Genomic DNA, 18,442 nt, shown 5'->3' on the forward strand with positions numbered 1-18,442 from the left:
CATGGTCCGGCTGGAGTCCACCAGGAGAAGAGTTTTCAATGTGGTGACCCCCTTCCTGTGGAACTCCATGCCTTTGGAGGTCAGACAGGCGCCAACGTTGTGTTACTTTTGGCAGTTCCTGAAGAGACTGTTATTTCAAGAGGCCTTCCTTGAGTGACCAGCAGCGGTTTATTATGTTCAGAATCTATTTCTTTTAAAATGTTTCAGTTGTTTTAATACGGTGTTTTATGCTTCAAAATCTTTGATGTGGAGTGATATATAAATATTGTAAACAAACAAACAAATATTTCACGAAACTCAAGCAAAAACTCTTTCACACTCTCACACACACACACACACACACACATTGCACTCCCCCTCCTCCCAACTCAAGTCACAATCTATCCAAAGCACACTCCTTGTTCAGGAGGGAAGTGGCAGCAGCAGCAGCTACCTCCCTGTCAGAGTAGGGAAAGCAAGGCGAGCAACACTGGCTGTCTATAGCCGACATGATTTGAGCTTGCAAAACGCTCTCCCCAGCCAAGCCACAAGGTTTGCAGGCAGCTACTCTCCTCCAAAGCACGGAGAGAAGGGCCTTTGCAAGCCCAGGGGCACCAGGGTGATCACCAGCCTCCCCTGGGCTTGCAAAATGCTCTTCCGACTCAGGAGGAAAGTGGCAGCAACCATGTCTCTGCCTGAGATGAGAGAGACGACACCCTGAGCACTTTGCACTATTACTGCTCAGAGGGAGGCAACAGCAGCCATCTCCCTGCCCCACATGGGAGAGAAAAGACTTTGCAGGCACAGGGTATATGGTATGTGGAATGTAAAAGGAAGAAAAACTCACACAGGCACTCAGCCAGCTCCTAGGAGTAATGTAAGTGTCGAAGCCCCACACCCCAAATTTTCTCCCAAAATGTTCATACTTTCCCACAGTTTTTGTATGTGATTTCTCTTCAACCCTCCCCCGCCACCTCGAATGGTTGAAAAAGAATAGATTGAAAATTTCAGCACAGCACTAGTGTTGACAACAACAGGCTAGATGGACTCGGAATCAGGCAGCTTCCTACATTCTACTGAGGTTGGGGGCAATGCCCCCCTGGTAGGGATGCTGGAGAAATCTGCAACAGAATCAAATGAGTTTGGATTTCTACGAATCCAACCTGCAGATTCCGGAGCAGACTTCTCAAGTCACACAGATTCTGCAGACTTGCAAACTGTTGGGTCTGTGTGTGTGTGTGTTTTGTTTTTACTTTCTGGAATTTTATGCAAATTTAGTTATAGAAAAATGTATAAAATAAAAAATACCAGCCAATTTATTTATTTATTTATTGTATTTTTATCCTGCTCCTCAGCCAAAAAAGGCTCCTGGAGCGGCTTACAATCAATGAACAAAGAAGACGGTCCCTGCCTTCAAGCTTACAATCTAAAAAAGACATGACACACAAGGAAAAGGCAATGGGGAGGGGAGAAAAAAGAATTAGGCAGACTGTCAGCAGCGCTGGTGGGATGGCCCTGTTCCCCCCTCCCATATCCCAAAGGAGGGGCAGTCCAACTGGAGCAGGCCCTGACGTTCCCTTGGCCTGTTCCCTCGCTCCTTCTTCCCCCCAGGGCCATGGATGTCAGTTAGGCCTGTGGGAGCAGGGGAGTCCAACTGGAGCAGGCCCTGATGTTCCAAATATGTCTATTTCCCCCATAGGCTAAAGCATGAAAATGTGTATGGGGGGATTTACACATTTTGGAAGGATTTGCTCATTTTCCCAAGTGCAAATTTGCACACATGGGAATCAGGAAATTGGGGAAAAATCCAGTTCTGTCAATGAGCAGATGATGGAATGAAAGGCACCTGACAATCTGCAAAACACAGATGGAACAAATTTTATGAAATCCGTACATACTTATCTCATAGCACCAACTAGGCTTGTTTCTATATTTAAGATATATTGATATGCTGGCTTTCATTAATATCCCTGCCTCTGTAAATGATTTATTTCATTTTAAAAAAGGAAAAGAAAAGATTATTGCCATTTTGGGTACTGTCCATTGAATCTCAGCAGAGGATTAAAAGTAATCTTCTAATAGGGCTATTGTGGATACTGAGATGGCTCAAGGGTGTTTGCATAAAATTATCTTAATGGCAGCTGACAATCTTTGACTGTATTTCTCATTAGCACTCCATCAAATAGAAATTAGCACTGAGGGTACTGCATAGGCAGCATCTGGGACACACAGTCAGGATGTGTTCCACATGTACATTGAAAGACACAATGAAAACCCCATTTTGTTGTCATTGGCACAAGCTGTTGGGTTATGATTAGGGATATCAGAGGAATTTGTTTGCGGGCTGAAGCTTGATGAGCTTTCATTAGTTTGGCCCTCTGGACTTGCCTCTGCTTTCTGCTGCAGAGCTTGACTCAGTCTGCAATGAGTTAGTGGATTTTCCATGTTTGTTTTTTTTACTTTCTGCAAGTGATGGCTGAATTTTGTGCAGAGTTGCATAATTTGCACAAATTGTGCAAAGTACAATTGCAATTTGTGCACATTACATGGATTTGCACAAATTTTGGCCACAATTTGCGCCAATCTGTATTTGCACACATTACAGCTCTACACACACAAAAATACACAAAAAGTTCCCAGAGTTTGGGGAAAACCCATAGCTCAGCCCACAAATGCAAACTGAGTTGGGCACGCTGTGGAACTCCATCAAGCCCCCAAAGGACTGGATTTCCAAATGACAGACACCCCTAGTTATGATACGGTTTAAGAGAGCTCAGTCCCCTGTTATTTGCCTGGTATTAAGGATGTGCTGGTTTGGAGTATGATAGTTTGACAATGTGACCCACACTGCTCAGGGTGAGAGCTTAATCAAGGAAGGGTGGGAGGCAAGGAGGGTGACTGGTGGCCTATTTAGTGTTTATTAACACTGTGTTTTGACAGTGATTTTTAATATGTTTGTATGTAAACTGCTTAGAGATGTTATATTAAGAGGTATGCAAATATTATTAATAAATAAATATTTTAAATTAAAAATACAAAAATACCAGGGATTGTAACCCTCAGATGGAAACAGCCACTATCTGGGGGTGGCCGGGTGTCCTCTTTCACAGAGGACAGTCCTCTGTTTGAAGTACTGCCAGAGGACTGTCCTTTATTTGGAAGGTGTCCTCTATTTGAAGGGCTGTCCAGTCCAAATCCAGTTAAAACCTAAGGAACCGTCAGAAGGATGAGGTGAGCCTTGAAGCTGCTCATCAACAGCACCAGGACAGAAGAAGGAGCAAGGCACATAAATCACCTGGTCACAGTCTTCCACACTGTGGTGATATGGATTGTAATTCTATTTACAGTATAATTATTATTTTTAAATTTGCATCTAAACATAGAAATTAGCATATGCAATTGTTATGCAAATCGGTGCCCTCTTTTTTCTCTTCTTTGTTGATTCACATGTGGCAACCCTAAGTGATTCATACTGAGCTAAAAGAGAAAGTATCCATGTAATTTCAGTCTGATCAGCTCCTATGGTCACAGTATGATTATAATTTTATGCATGGATATCACTTTTGGGGCATTGATTGAATAATTTATAGTCCATTCATATAATTGGGGAATTTTTAATCATTTGAATTCTATGTAACATCTTGAAAAAAGTGCTATGAGAAAGCTCCTTATCGTCTTTGAGCATGCAGAACAAACATATTTGAATTGTCACACTGAAGAAAACGTGACTTTTCGGAGAAATTGTGCCATTGAAAAATATTACAGAAATAGGATGCCTCGAACTTCTTTTCTGCATTTTTCAGGATCATGTCCGCCCCCCCCCATTGATTTGACTGAATTGCTTGCTTTCCAAGCAACCTATTGATGCTGCAACCTTTCATACATCTTGAGATACAAATCCTTCATTAGAATTAATTATGTCCTGGTGAAATGACAGGCAAGGAGTGTGTGTGGGTGGAACATATAGCAAGGGATTCTGTGTGGGTGGGTGTGGGGTTGTACACTCATGTTCACATACACAGTGCTCAAAGTGACATACTGGATAACCTTTGGTGGTGGAGGCCGACCCGGCCAGTATCATGGGTTGCATACAGGTTTTGCCCTCACTGAAACATTGTGTTCTTTACTATTATAGATATGTCATCCTTCCTACATGCTAGTGTCAAACAGCCACGACACTTGTGTGCAAGCATGATATTTTCACAATAAAAATCCACTGTTTCATATTACATGCATTTTCAACAGTAAAATCCTGCCCGAGGTAAAATCCTGCCCTAGGAGAACTATTCATTGCTGAATTTCCACAGACATAGATCTACAGTATAGTCCTTTCTAGGACACTGGCACTGGCAAAACAGTAAACAATTTCCCCAAATTTCAGCCATTATCATTTACAGTGGGGTTTTTTTTCTGTGCACCAAAAGGACTTAATTACATGTGAATATATGGCAGGTTATATTGTGTACTATCCTCTAATCTTATTAACATTTCTATACAGTCGCTATGACTAGTACATATCTAAGACCATGATTCATTAAACTGTAAAACCATAAAGAATAAAATAAATGAATAATCCCATAATGAGGTGTAATTAGAGGGATACATTTTTAATAGTCCTGTGATGCGGTAATGTTTTGAGTCATCTGTGTGACAATTCCTTATTTATGTAATAGCAAGGATTTGTAGCAACAATGAAGATCTATTCAGCATAACTACTGATAACTTTGCATAGTGTCTTGTACAGCTAGTGTGCTAAATATAGCATATCTAGGTTAATGAAGCATCAATTATCTGTGGAGCTCCTAATTGCTTCCAATCTCTCTTTGAATTGCCTACAGTTAATAATAAAAACAAATGAATAGTGTATCTATAATTAAACATCTGTGTCATAGTTCTAGGAGTACTGGAGGCTGATCATGTGACTCTAGAAGCTATGGGCTGTTCTTGAAAGAAGGCTTATTTCAAAGTAATGCAAAGTGCAAGGATCCAGGCTGAGTAGTTGAATGAATCCCATTGATTCCAATGGGTCTACTCCAAGTATGAATTAGTCTGGATCCAACCCTATGTAAAAACGATAACAACAGTTTCCTTTGAAAATGAAGACCCCCTTTGCCATCATGACTAGTAGCCATTGATAGATGACAACTCATCCATGAATATGTCTAATCTGCATTTACAGCCTTCCAAACAATTAGCTACCACATACCTTGCAGCAGCATGTTCCATACATTTATTGTGTGCTGTGTGAAATACTCTTTCACCTGCCCATCAGTTTATTGCATAGCTCTGAATTCTAGTATTATGAAAGACTTAGAAAAAGACATTCCCTGTGCCCACTTCATTCACACCATGTATAATTTTTTATCTATTGGGTTCTCCTGTAACAGGGCACAATCCAACTGGACAGATGCCCGGACAAAGGAAACCTCTGAGACTGGAGGCCTCCATCTACCCTATGCAGGGTGGGAAGAGTGACAGGAGCGACAGAGGATTTCTAGCCACTCTGTCCTCTTTTCCTTTAGTTTTGCCAAAAAAAAAAAAAAGGCAACTTGGGAACTTCCATAAATTTAATATTGCACACATAGTGGCCATAAAGACCCCATCTACACAATATTACAGGTGTAAATGAGCCATTTACGCCTGTAACATTGTGTAGATGGGGACTTTATGGCCACTATGTGCACAATATTACATTTACGGAAGTCCCCGAGTCGTCATTTTGCGAAAAAAATGGCGATCACAGGAACGACAGGCGCTTGGGAACAGGTCCACGTAGGTGCCAGCGTCTTGGCAAGCATGGGGTGGGGGTGAGCAGGGGCAGCAGCTTGGCAGGCACAGCCCAGAGGTGCAAGTGTGTGTGGGGAGTCCATCAGACTCCTGGGCTCAGCCAAGTGCCCATGCCATCTCTAGACACAGTGGATCAAGATAGATAAACTAGAATGTATAAAATCAGTAATTACCATCTAAAACGTAAAATATATGGCACATATATAAGCTAGGGAAGAAGCATCACAAATTTAGTTTGGTCAGAGAGAATCCTTTTATGTGCCTTTGCAGCCCCCCCAAAAAAGAATTCTGGCCACTATTTCTGTTACCCCCATATCTGTTAGTAAATAAACCAGATACCATACAAAACTCCTACTTGGGTATTTCAACAGGATAGGAGTCAATCATCTTTTTAGTCATCTTTATAGAAACTACATACAAAAAAAGACATGGACTAGTGTTTGTATAGCCCCATCTCCACAGGGCCAGGTAGTTAAACCTAGCCCAGGTGGGGTGGGGGTGGGGATCAAATGGTATTTAATAACAGTTACATTCTCCAAATAATTTGCATGGCCTTTTGAAAGGTCAAAAGACAAACCTAAATGGAGTGGAGAACAAATTTTCTAGGTTGTGGTTATAGAGTACTGTTTGTCCATATCCCTGATCCAGCAAATTAACAATGGAATTTGCCTGACAGTGGCCCTGTGGGAGCAGAAAGTTTACAGATGAGCCTAAAAGTTGTAATTTGTCACTAAAGGCTTTGCACTATGAGCTGACATGTTGATCCTGCTGAAGAAGCTGCAAATAACCCACAGATGTATCAGCAAAGACCAGCTTTAATGAAAAACTAAAGGACAGAGACCATGTTCTACATTCAACAGAAGGAAGCTCAGCATCCAAGCCAAGGATTGCTGCTGATAACACATCTAGGCACGCCATAAAGAGAGCAAAAAACATTGAAAGAACACATTCAGCCTTGGGGGTCAAAGCCCAGTACCCACATGGGAACACAATACAATAACTGGACTGAAGCTTTGGCATTCAGCACCTGAAGAGCAGTAGGAATCAGCTGTCCTTGTAGAGGACCACAATTTGCCCACCCTCGTTCTAAATGACCCTCCTACAACACTTTAGTTTTTTCCTCTCATCAGGAATGGACTCCAGAGCCAAGGCCATCATTTCCAGAAAGACTTTGGCTCCACATTTTCTAGTTGTTAATACGGATGTAGAGATCAGTCTATCTCTAGTTCACATCTTTTTTCTCATGTGTACATATGTCTGTTCCATCCGATTTCCACCTCAGCCTGCTTTTTTTTTAAACACACACATGTGAAAATTCAGGTTTAAATTGAACATCTTTCCCCCTAAAACAAGGATGGGGATCATGTTGTTGCTGTGCCACTCCCATCATCATTCACCACTGGTTATGTCGGTAGGGTTGATAGGATTTGCAGTCCAACAACATCTGGAGGGCCACACATTTGTTTATGCATTTTTTGAGCCAAGAACTGCATCACAGAATCCAGAGAAAGGTGCAACCTGAAGGTTAACTGTCTTCCAATCCACCTATTAGTCCAAGAAGTGCAAATGAAGTCAGTTTGCTTGAAAATGGGACCAAACACAATCCTCCTGCATCCCTAGATGTTACCCACTGAGAAAGGATCAACAACCAGTATGGAGTAGAGGGGAGGGCTGAATTTCACATATTGATTCTAAGTAACCAGCCAGTTCTTTGGCTTCTAGTATGTTTTAAATGCCTTGAACCAGTGAAAGCATGGCATATTCAATACCAGTCTCCCTAATTAGTTCAATATCTCAGTTCTATTAACTTTGCTCATGGCTTAACTAACTGGGACCTTCTTGCAACGCCAGTTAGCAGGCGCTTGCATAGCAGTCAGTGGGATGCTGCTGCATGCAAGAATTCATCAGACTCGGGAGGGCGGCTAATATTCGGCTTTGAATTTCTCACTCAGTTTCTTTTTACTGCTGTGCCCAGGAGGGGTACCAGGCCATTCCTGCACTGATAGACCCAAGTGTCTAGCCAAAGGGTGAGGCAAACATCTATTTATTTCATAATTCTATCCCACCTGTCCATCCCGTCATGGATGCATCACCAAAGCAACTAACTTTTTTTAAAAGCAATTTTAAAATACCAAACAGCTAAAACTGCAGATAGCACACATTTTAGAAGCCTGGGGATAAGCAAGCAACTCGGCATCTGATCATGTCAAAGGCATTCGCTTGTCTTTCACTTTGAATACTGTGTCCAGTTCCGGATACATTTTAAGGAGGTTTCAGATAAATTGGAATGCGTTCAGAGAAGGGCAACAAAGACGATCAGGGGACTAGAAACTAAGTCCTGTGAGGAAAGAGTGAAGGAACTGGGTATGTTTAACCTATAGAAGAGAAGACTGGGGGGGATATGATAGCACTTTTTAAGTACCTAAAAGGTTGCCATACAGAAGAGGGCCGCAGCCTGTTCTCTTATCATCCAAGACTGTAGGACACACAATAACAGGCTTACGTTACAGGAAGGCAGGTTTCATTTGAGCACCAGGAAAAACTTCGTAATGATCAGAGCAGTCCGATAATGGAACCAACTGCCTAGGGAGATGGTGGGCTTTCTGTCATGGGAGGTATTCAAGCAAAGACTGGACAGCCATCTGTTTGGGATGCTTTAAACTGGATTCTTGCACTAGGGATATCACAAGTGCCCATCTGGGTCCAGGAGGCCAGCAGACTCCCCTGTGCCCAGACCCCCAGCCCTGCTCGCTGCACCGTGGGGCACTGACGGACCTGATCGCCAAGTGCCCCAGAGCTCAGTGAGCGGCCAGGAGCCACCCAGGTTGTCATCATCACTGTGCACACCCCAATCACTCTCACTGTCTCCTTCTTGCGAAGAGCAGATGGCAAGAGCAGCTGGGGCAAGAGTGGTGCTGAGGACACATCCTGCCCCCACTGGCTGTCAGGCCCTTAACATCCAGCTGGGGCAGGATGAGGCCTTTCAAGGAGGAGATAGCAAGAGTGGTTGGGGCACATGGGGCACTGAGGACTCTAGCAGTTGAGTCCTTGTGTCCATAAAGCTCTTGTATGCACAAGGGATTGGCTGCTAGAGTCCTCATTGCACAGAGGCGGAGTGGCTCGCATGCCTTGGTGGGTGGGGGCAGGGCGAGAAGGGAGGCTTGCTGAGCAGGTCCAGGCCATGTGACTTTGTCAAGCTCCTGTGCAATCCAGACAGAAGTGAGCCACCCATCCCTATCCTGCACTGAGCAGGGTGTTGGACTCAATGACCTAAATGGCCCCTCCCGACTCTGTGATTCTGTGATTGAAATAAATCCCATCAAAGATGTAGTCACTCAGATCAAGTTCCATAACCTAGGTGGCACAACAGAGAAGGCCCTCCCTTGTAAACCCAATCTCACCTCTGCTGTCAGTCCATGCCTCCCCCCTCCCCATTCACACACACAATTCTGCTGATAAGTTTGGAAAGCCAGCAAACAGGGCAAGAGTGATCTTTCATTTCGAGTGAGGGCAGGAAGCAATGAACTCACTCTGATTTGGCTTTGAGATGTTTCAGCCAACTATGCTTGTCTACATGACACCATGAAGCCGCCACACTGGCCACATGATTGCTGATTAGCTGGGTAACATTGCCATCAAGAAGAACCCTTTTAAAAAAAGTACTGCAAAACAATTGCCAAGAGGGATAGCAAACAGGAGCAAATGCTGCAAAAAGAATAATAATCAAGGTTCCCAGAGGTATCTTGCTGAGGATATTTTGGACCCATTTTTTACATAAAAATGTTTGGAAGTTAACATTCAGCTCACCCGTATTTAAAAGCAGAAACAGGCAAGGACAAATCTAAGCGAAGTCCGTGACCTGTGCAAGGGGACATTTTACTGCGCAGACAAGAGTCTGCTGACGGGAAGGGAGAGTTCTACAGGAAGAAGAAAGGGGAGATACAAGTCACAGTGACTAACAGTGGAACATGGCAAAGAGCCTGTAATGCTACTTGGACCTGAAGGGCTATCATTTTCCCCCAAGAGATGCAGTGATTTGAAGAGCAAAGCACCAATCCATCTGTCAGAAAGCCTGCACCTAAGGCCAGGAATGCTGGAGAAATCTGAGATGGACTAAAATGAGTTTGACTTCTAAGAATCCTAGAGCAGCCTCCTTGGGCAGTGCAGTCGGTGGATGTTTGGATCTTCTTTTTAAAAGTTTCCTGAAATGTATGCAAATTTATTTGTAGGAAAATACACACGCTTCTGCTGAGACATATGCCATGCTGGAAAATATATATGGGGAAAAGCTGAATGGAATGGGGGACAATACACTAAATGTTACATACTGACATACATTTTGTAAGTTGTTGCGAACCCTCTTTTGGAATTACTTGCGTGTTTTCCACATACCAGAAAAAAAAATTGAATCTGTCTGTGAACAGACACCGGAACGAATGACACTGCACAATCCATGAAACACGTATGGGACAGGTTTCACAAAATCCCTAGCTAAGGCCCACACATAGGTGGTGATTCTGATAGTTTATATGGGGGGGGGTGATGTTGAAGGAGATTTCTCCTGCTATCCTGGAGTCTTGGGGCTTCTCCACATGGGGCTTTTATCCTGCAATTGAGATTGGTTACTCACAGAACTTTGTGAGTCCTCTACATGATGTTGTCAGCCTCCAGGGCCTCTCCAGTGTCTTCTGATCTTTATCCCATTTTTTAAAATATCAGAGATAATGAGCTATTAAAATATAGCATGTTGAATTTCTCTGTGAAAAGAGGAAGTCGCACAATAATAGGAGCTATATCACAGTGCCACCTAGTAGCTGAATAATAAAACATATAGAACTTGCAGATAAAGGGGAAAAGCAGGGGAAGGGCAGCACATGTAAAGGGCTGATCTTAATCCCGCAAAGAATCTGGAAGCAAATGCCCCAGTAAAATCGCAGGATAAAAAGCCTCTGTGTGGAGAATCCCTTGCACAGACAGAAACAAATTATGGCCAACCTCTTGTTACACCAGGGATCAGCAGGTAGCTCAAAAACCTACTTTGCTAATGATGGGAAGCAGCTTTATACCAGGTCAGATGGTTTGTCCATCTAGCTCTGTATTTTCTGACAATATTCTCCAGAGTTTCCAATAGAGATCACTGTCATCACCTGCAACTTGGCACCTTCTTCATACAAAGCAGGTGTTCTACCACTGAGCTATCATTCCTTCCAGCTCTTAATCCAAGACCTGGGGAAAAGACAAACACCTGATTTTCATTTTGCCTTTATTCAAGTACAAATCCCTAATGGGCATCATTTAATGAATGAATAAATTGTAATCTCTTAGTTGTGGGATCTATAGTGGAGTTCAACTTGGACATGCAGTGTCAGGATAGACCAGGGGATTCTTAGGGGAAGCTGAAATATGGATGGGACCAGTTAGGTCTGTTTTATTATTCATGTATGTGAGGGGGTAGGGAAACACAGTGGAGATCATTAGATAGCCAGTGAGGATGTATACATCGCAGCTAGGGGGGCCCTGTGGCCCTTGGAAATATTGAGATTCTCATCCAGCTCCATATCTGTGGCACCCTGGTGAGCTACACAGCACAACACGGCTATGGCTTTAGATGTTTCTTTCTTTCAAGCAAAGAGAAGTGGGCCAGGCTCCTGGAGAATTGAGTTTCAAAGTTGGGGAAGTGCAGTATAACGATATTATGAGAAGCACACGTTGAAAACAGTTTCCTTCACAGGTCCACGTTCCATCTGTATTGAAAAACTCAGATGTAAAATTGTCAACCCAGCCGAGAGAAACTTTGCTAGCCTCCCTGCCCTGAACTTGATCTGGAGATAGAAAATTGGAAGGGTGCCATCTCCTAAGAGATATCTATCTGGCACCTCACAAGAAACAGGTCCTGAATTCAGGAGAGACAAAAAGCAAGCCTCCTGATGTAATTAGATGGCTTTAAAAGGGGGGTTGATGGATTCAGGAAGGCAGAGAAGTCCATCGGTGACTGCTAACTGTTAACCTCTGAATTCAGAAATGATATGTACACCACTGTATACCAATTGTAGGGGAGCAGTAGGAAAGGACTTCATGATTGAAGTCTGAATGACAAACTGGGAAGTTGATTCCATCCAGTTCCCACCTGAGTTTAGAAGGCAGTTGGATAGCGCTGAGCAGGGGAAAGTGGAGTTTGAGACTTCCCAATAGGGATGGGAGAATCAGTGAGACTCGAGCTGATCAAGGTTCTCCAGGTTTCACCACAAAGCTCAGTCCACCTCATTCCTGTTCCCAAATGTGAGCTCTCTCTTTCTTCCTGTTCAAATGAAAAAGAAAGTGTGCATTTGGGTGTGCATTTTTAAAAAAGCATGCACCCATATGCTGATTTCCCCATTGCCTAAAGCATGAAAAAGTCGTAATATTTTTCAAAATACACATGTTTAAAGTACACATATTTCTAATGAATGCATTTTGAGAACACCGTTGCAAGCGTGGGAAAATGTGAGTTTTGCCCCCAAACCCTCATTCACGTTCACATTTGGGCGTGTGAACGGGGCAAATTCTGATATTTAATGAACTGAAACATAACTCTGATACACCCCTAGTACCCAACCATCTGGCTGGCCACTGTGAGAAACTGTTTGCTGGATTTCATGGTCCATAGCAGGGCTGCCTGTGAGTCCATGCTGGCAGTAAGCTCAGATCCAACATCAGTACCCTCTCCCGCTATTTGAGAGCCTTTGGGCAAGACACCCTCCATGGGCCCCTCCCTCAGTGAGTCCACCTTGTCACTGACATTGTCACCAGCTGCTATTGCTCCTCCTCCTTTTCCTCATCACTGCTACTGCTTGCTCGCTTGACGGGCAGAGAGCCACGGAGCAAGTCGGCAGTGGCCTCTCCTGCTCCTCCTTCTCACCATGACTGTTGCCTGGGCCAGAGCAAGAGGCAGGCAAGAAGCATGCTGCAATGGTGAAGAGGAGGAGGAGCAATGCCAGGGCAGGGGCTTTTGTCAGTGGGCTCCTAGCAGGTGCCCAACCATACTTATACTTGATGCTGCTCACTTCAGGACAGGGAAAAAGAAGGGCTTCTCTTCTGTTGACTGCTCCATTAGATGGGAATCTTCACTCTAGCTGTTGTATCACTGCCCTGGCACAAACCTAAAAGGTACATCAGAGAGGGGCTACAATGAAGACCAGCCAAGGTAGTGGGGCAGTTGGCACTGGGAGCTTCTAGTCCATGAAGCTCAAGAGCAGGCATCATCCTCAGAGCTGGGGTCATGACAGCAACGCCTGCCTGGCCACAGAGAGTCTCCGGGGAAAAAGTAGCTCCAATGCAACTCCCTTCCCACCTTTTCTGGACTTACCTCCATGGTGGATCCATTCTGTCAAGACTGATGTGGTTGGAATTAAGGAACCAGGCAAGGTAACGCTAACCAAGAGTGCTCCCCAACCTAGAGATCCCTCCCCCAAGAGCTAGTACTGTAATGTAGATCCAGTTTGCATGTACTTCCCCCCCTCCCCCTGGTCCAGTACTGTAACTAGCTTAGGAACTGCCTCTACAAAGAAAGTCCAGGCAACCGCCTACTGACTCCTGTGTGTGGGGAGTAGGCATGGGTGAAAGTAGGCATAGGTGAGAATTTCATTTCAGTTTAGTTTTGATAAGTATTTTTCAAAATCCACAAAGTCCTCTGTATTTGGGACAAAAAGAACTCAAGATTTCAATAGAACTGAACATGGAAGAAACTGAAATGGATGGATTTGCTCATCCAGACCAAAGGCTTTGAGTGCATCACTCTTCAAAGTCTGGGTTTGAATCCTTGTGTATTCAACGATGTTCATACTTAATTAGACTTGCCATCTCCTTTTTCTGATGGGCTCCTCATCTTTAGCAGCTATGTGGCAGGCAGGCACATCATGGCCTTCTCTGTGCTGGGAAAAGTTGTACCCATTGAATTTGGCTGGTGCAGAGTGGTGAGCATTTTGTTTCAGTTCATTTTTGAACAGGATTTACCAAACTTTGCAAAGTTTGCCATGTTTGGGAGAGAAAGAACGTGAAATTTAAGAAGTCTGAATGCAGGAAAAAAGTGAAAGTGGCAGATGTGTCCATCCCTAATCTAGAGCTGTCTGGCGCATGCGCAATGCTACATGGATCTCTTCTTAGTGCCTTCTGTTAACTTTTATGAGTTTCACCAGTGATCTGCTGGACTATATGAAGGATTGTGGCTCATGAAACACAAGTTCAGACCCCCATTTGGCACATGGAATTAAAAGCATACAAAGTTGCATTATCCTGGGTTAAACTATTTATACATCTAGCCTAGTACTTTGTACTCTGACTGCAGTGGATCTCCAGGGTCTCAGAGATCTTTCCTGTCACCTGATCCTTTTAACTCAGAGGTGGGCAACCTCAAACCTAGGGGTCAAATGTATCTCACCAGGGTTCCCCAGTTGGCTAAGCCCCTTTCCCCTGACCACTGATTGTTTGGTGGTTTCTCAGCTTTTATGCATTTTTTCCCCATTCTAAAAGGTTGAAATGCCTCTCCTAGGGCTTAGTTATTGGCAGTAAGAGCTTTAAGCTACAATATCTTTTTTTTGTTTTTTTTTGTTTTGTTTTTGATCTTTACCCTTTTGTCTTCGGTCCCACCTGCCACTGGAATGTGCCCCCTCGGGAGCTTTTCCAAAATGGAAATTGGCCCTCAGGCTGAAAGAGGTACAACACCCCTGATTTAACCGACGATGCTGCCAGGGATTGAACCCGAGACCTTCTGTATACAGACCATGCTGAGCTATGGTTCCTCCACAATTATTAATTACCCAAGATTAGATGGTTCTGTTGGTGGGGAGGGGAGGGGAGGGGACTATGGAGGCTGCCTTACAAAGAATCCTCCAACCTCCTTCCGTCCTGCTCTGCAGAGCCCCAGGTAGATGAGCAAAAAAGCCTGTGTAGCAAAAATGCATAGGGTTGTGCCTTAATAGTGTTAGGTCTTACTTTGTTTGTTTCAAAAATCATTTTAAAGTAGGACAGAAGTGCATAGGATTCCAGACAGTAAAATAAACGTGCAAATTAACACATCTTAATACCAATCCCCCTCCTACTCCTTACTGTATTTTTTTTAACGGAACAGCAATTTAATGTACCCCTCAGATGACAGATGCAGCCCTAATGCAATTTGGAATAATTTTGAACAAATATAGTTTTAGAGCTCTTGGTACGCTATAAATCCAAGTTCCAAATTAGTATAATTGTTTGTATCTAATTGCTGACAATTCTAATTCTCTCTAAAAGGCGGAAGGGACATAAATTGCCTTTGACAAACTCAGTTGTTCATCTGCCTTGGCCTCTCATGTCTTATTCTAGTTTTTCCTTGATTGTCAAATACAAGAGCCTCATGGGAGCTTTTCATATCCAGATAATTTGCTCATTTTCCTTTCTATTAAAGGCAAAATTATCTGGATAAACTAAGGATCTAATGGCCTGAATGAATAAATTGAGTGCATTTAGAAATATACACCTCTATGGAAGACTAATGGATCATTGTTATCATTGTCATTATTATTGGTTTTATTATTTCTAATGATCAGCATATTTAAATGTGGGGTCAAGGTGAGAAACTGTACTTGACAGGATGGTGTAGTGGTTAGTGTTGTACTTTGATGACAGATATCCCACTTCCATCCCTGCTCAGCTCCAATGTTTACTATGAAACTTTGAGCTTGTCACCATCTCTAAAGCTTAAGGATTGTTGTAAGAATAAAGGGGGTGGGTAGGGATGTATGAGAATTCTGTTTTGGGGGTGAAATCTTGACTGATTTTTCCAGTTTGGCCCTGGTGGATTTCGTTGTTATTCCCCACTGGCATCGACTCAATATGTAGCGAGTTGTTCCAATACACATATTCCATGTGTTTATTTTTAATGGCAGCAACTTGTGCAACTTGGATCTTTTTTGGGTAGGTGGATCTTGAAAATTGCACAAATGGGGTTGTGTTTTGTATTTTTTTTAACACTGGTAATCTTGTGCAAGTGTGCACAGTTGTAAGACCACCTGTCCAATATGTAGCCCCAAAGAGGCATATTCCCATCTTGTAAATATTGCTGTCAGTTTCATCCTCTCAACACACTACTTCATTTAGCCCAGCAGAGCTATATTCTCTACTTGTCAAAGGACTTGTCAATTTCATCCTCCACTTCCATGCTTCCCAAGCAAAAGGGTGGAGGGAATTGACACATTCTTTGTGCAAATTTCATGATTCCCCCTCCAAAAAGATCCAATTTACACAAAGTACCATTTGCACAAATACCAAAATATTGGGCAGAATATTTCCAGAATCGGGTGAAAAAAAATCATTACAGTCCACCATGACTTACTGGAACAAAAACACTGTGGAATCCCATTGGGCTTAAATGGAATAGAATTCTCAGCATTGCACATCCCTAGGGGTGGGTCATGTTGGCCGCCTTTACCTTCTTGAAGGAAGGGTGGTTTAAAAATAGGCATATCAGACTCTGGAAACATGAATTGCAAAGGGATGAGAGATAGTGATGTATTGAGGTTTTCCATTGACCCTCCAAGTGTACAGAAAATACATTTTACACCCGTTCTCTCATTTCTACTTCAACCTTTTACCTGTAGACTGAGAGATGGCCTGATTCCCAACTTTAACATTTCTGTAGCAGATTTTGTCCCACCTCCAGCTGAGGGCAACATATGTTAGCAAAGCTTAGAGATCCCTATGTATGGATATACATCAACACCGGGTTCCATCTTTGACTGACTTCTTCTATAACCCATCCCTTGCCCAGTTTTTACTGCTTTCAAATCCCTCCTCAACCCATCTTTCCCAGGAACATTTAACACAACTGCTTAGTCCCCATAACTACACTGTAGCAATGCCTCGGTATTTGTAACTAAAATAAATGTACACTCTTTCCCCCTTTACCCCACCCCCCAATCTCCCATGTTGAATTTTAGATTGTAAACCCACAGGGCAACATGTCCTCTTGTAGGGATGGGCAAATGTGTAATGTTCAAGTTTGCTGAGATTCTCCAATTTATTCCTTGAAGCTCAATTTGCCTCAATATACAAGCAGACCATATGTAGAGACAAGCAGCAGACACTCCTACAAGGCAACAAATCCACAATCCCAGTGTGCTTGTGGGAGAGATCTTCCCTGTGCTCTGATGGGCATCTCATTCAAAAATAGACAGAGAAGTTGCTAACTATCAGGCGACTGTCTCCTGATCATTTGCTTTCATTTAGGAAACATCAACCAACCATTCTGGGCTATTAACCAGGCATCTGCCAGACAAAAAGAATGGCTAGCCAGTCGGTAACACCTGATATATGGTGTTGAAACCAGTATAAATAATCAAACTTGTGCATGGAAAATAGGCATACTGTTGAGGAGTTGCCAGAAGGCAATTACAATTACAAAATGATTTCCACACTCTCCTACTTCTCAGAGCAGTAGGGAAATAATTGTGTAGCTTTTCTTTAAATTCTGAACACATTGTTTTTTCCCACGGTAGGTTTATACTGATCTAGAAATGAATGGGGAATGGGAAATAGTTCTGTGGTGGAAGTTCTATTATGGATCATTCTTTGGTTCCCTGGAGGAATTCGTGAGAAATGTGCTCCATCTGTTTGGATTTTTTGAGGGGGGAGGAGTCTAATTTTCTGCACTACCTAGGAATGGATGAAGACTAGACAGAATTTGTATCCAGAAGTTCATACATTTCCAGACTTGGGATGCTTGCTTTCCATGGACCAGGGAAAAAGCATCCCGCAAAATGTGGACATTTGAAAAGTGTACAAAGTATGAGTATATTTTAAAAATACATTAAAAGATGCGTTCATCAATGGTGGGTGGTATGCATAAAAAATCTACACAATTTGAAAAGAGGTGCACATTTTAAAAATATGCAATCCAAACAGATTTTTCTCTATACAAGAAAACATCTTCCTGGAACCCCCCTAGAGCGGATTTGAGACTTGAAAAAGAGAAAGTCTGTGCATCACTTGTTGTCTGTTATTTGATTCACAAATACTCAATTTATCTTTATTCACCACTGAGTGCTGACCTCACTCAGATATTTGATTCAATTAAGAGAGATCAGTTGTGGATGAGACAGATGTAAATTAATATAGATTGTAGGCTTTTTATTCTTCTGACAAATTTATAGCGTCAACAATATGTGGAGATTTGGTCTGGGACTAATCTAAAAGCTAGCTTTTGAATCAGTGCCTATAGTGACAGCGTTTACAAATTTAAACAGAAATCTCAGGTGAACAGCCTGAAATTACCAGGACCTTCAGAGACAAAGTTAGAAGACCACACCAACATTTCTAGTTCTGAAGAGATTTGTTAATGAAGACAGTAGATGGTGTGGGATGCCTATGCTGGGCCTGCCACATGAAGGGAGGCATGCCAGCCTTAGTGAAAACTAGGTCTAACCTGAGGAATCCCCCAGGCTGGACTGTGTGAAAATCAGCTCCAAGCTGGGACATCTTCATAAGACGAGACCTGCATGCTGTTGTGCACTGCACCTATAAACTGAGCCATACCAATACGGAGGAGGCTTGTAAGATTCATGAGAAAATGAACTGCAGAAGTATTGAGAAGATGGAACCAGCTTCATTGCTCTCATGTGCAAAAGATGCTTGATACCACATCATGCTTTTCTCGTCGCTTGCA

This window comes from Heloderma suspectum, chromosome 1, assembly GCF_057233095.1.
Source record: "Heloderma suspectum isolate Gila_16-S chromosome 1, 16-S_ref, whole genome shotgun sequence".
Classification (NCBI taxonomy): domain Eukaryota; kingdom Metazoa; phylum Chordata; class Lepidosauria; order Squamata; family Helodermatidae; genus Heloderma; species Heloderma suspectum.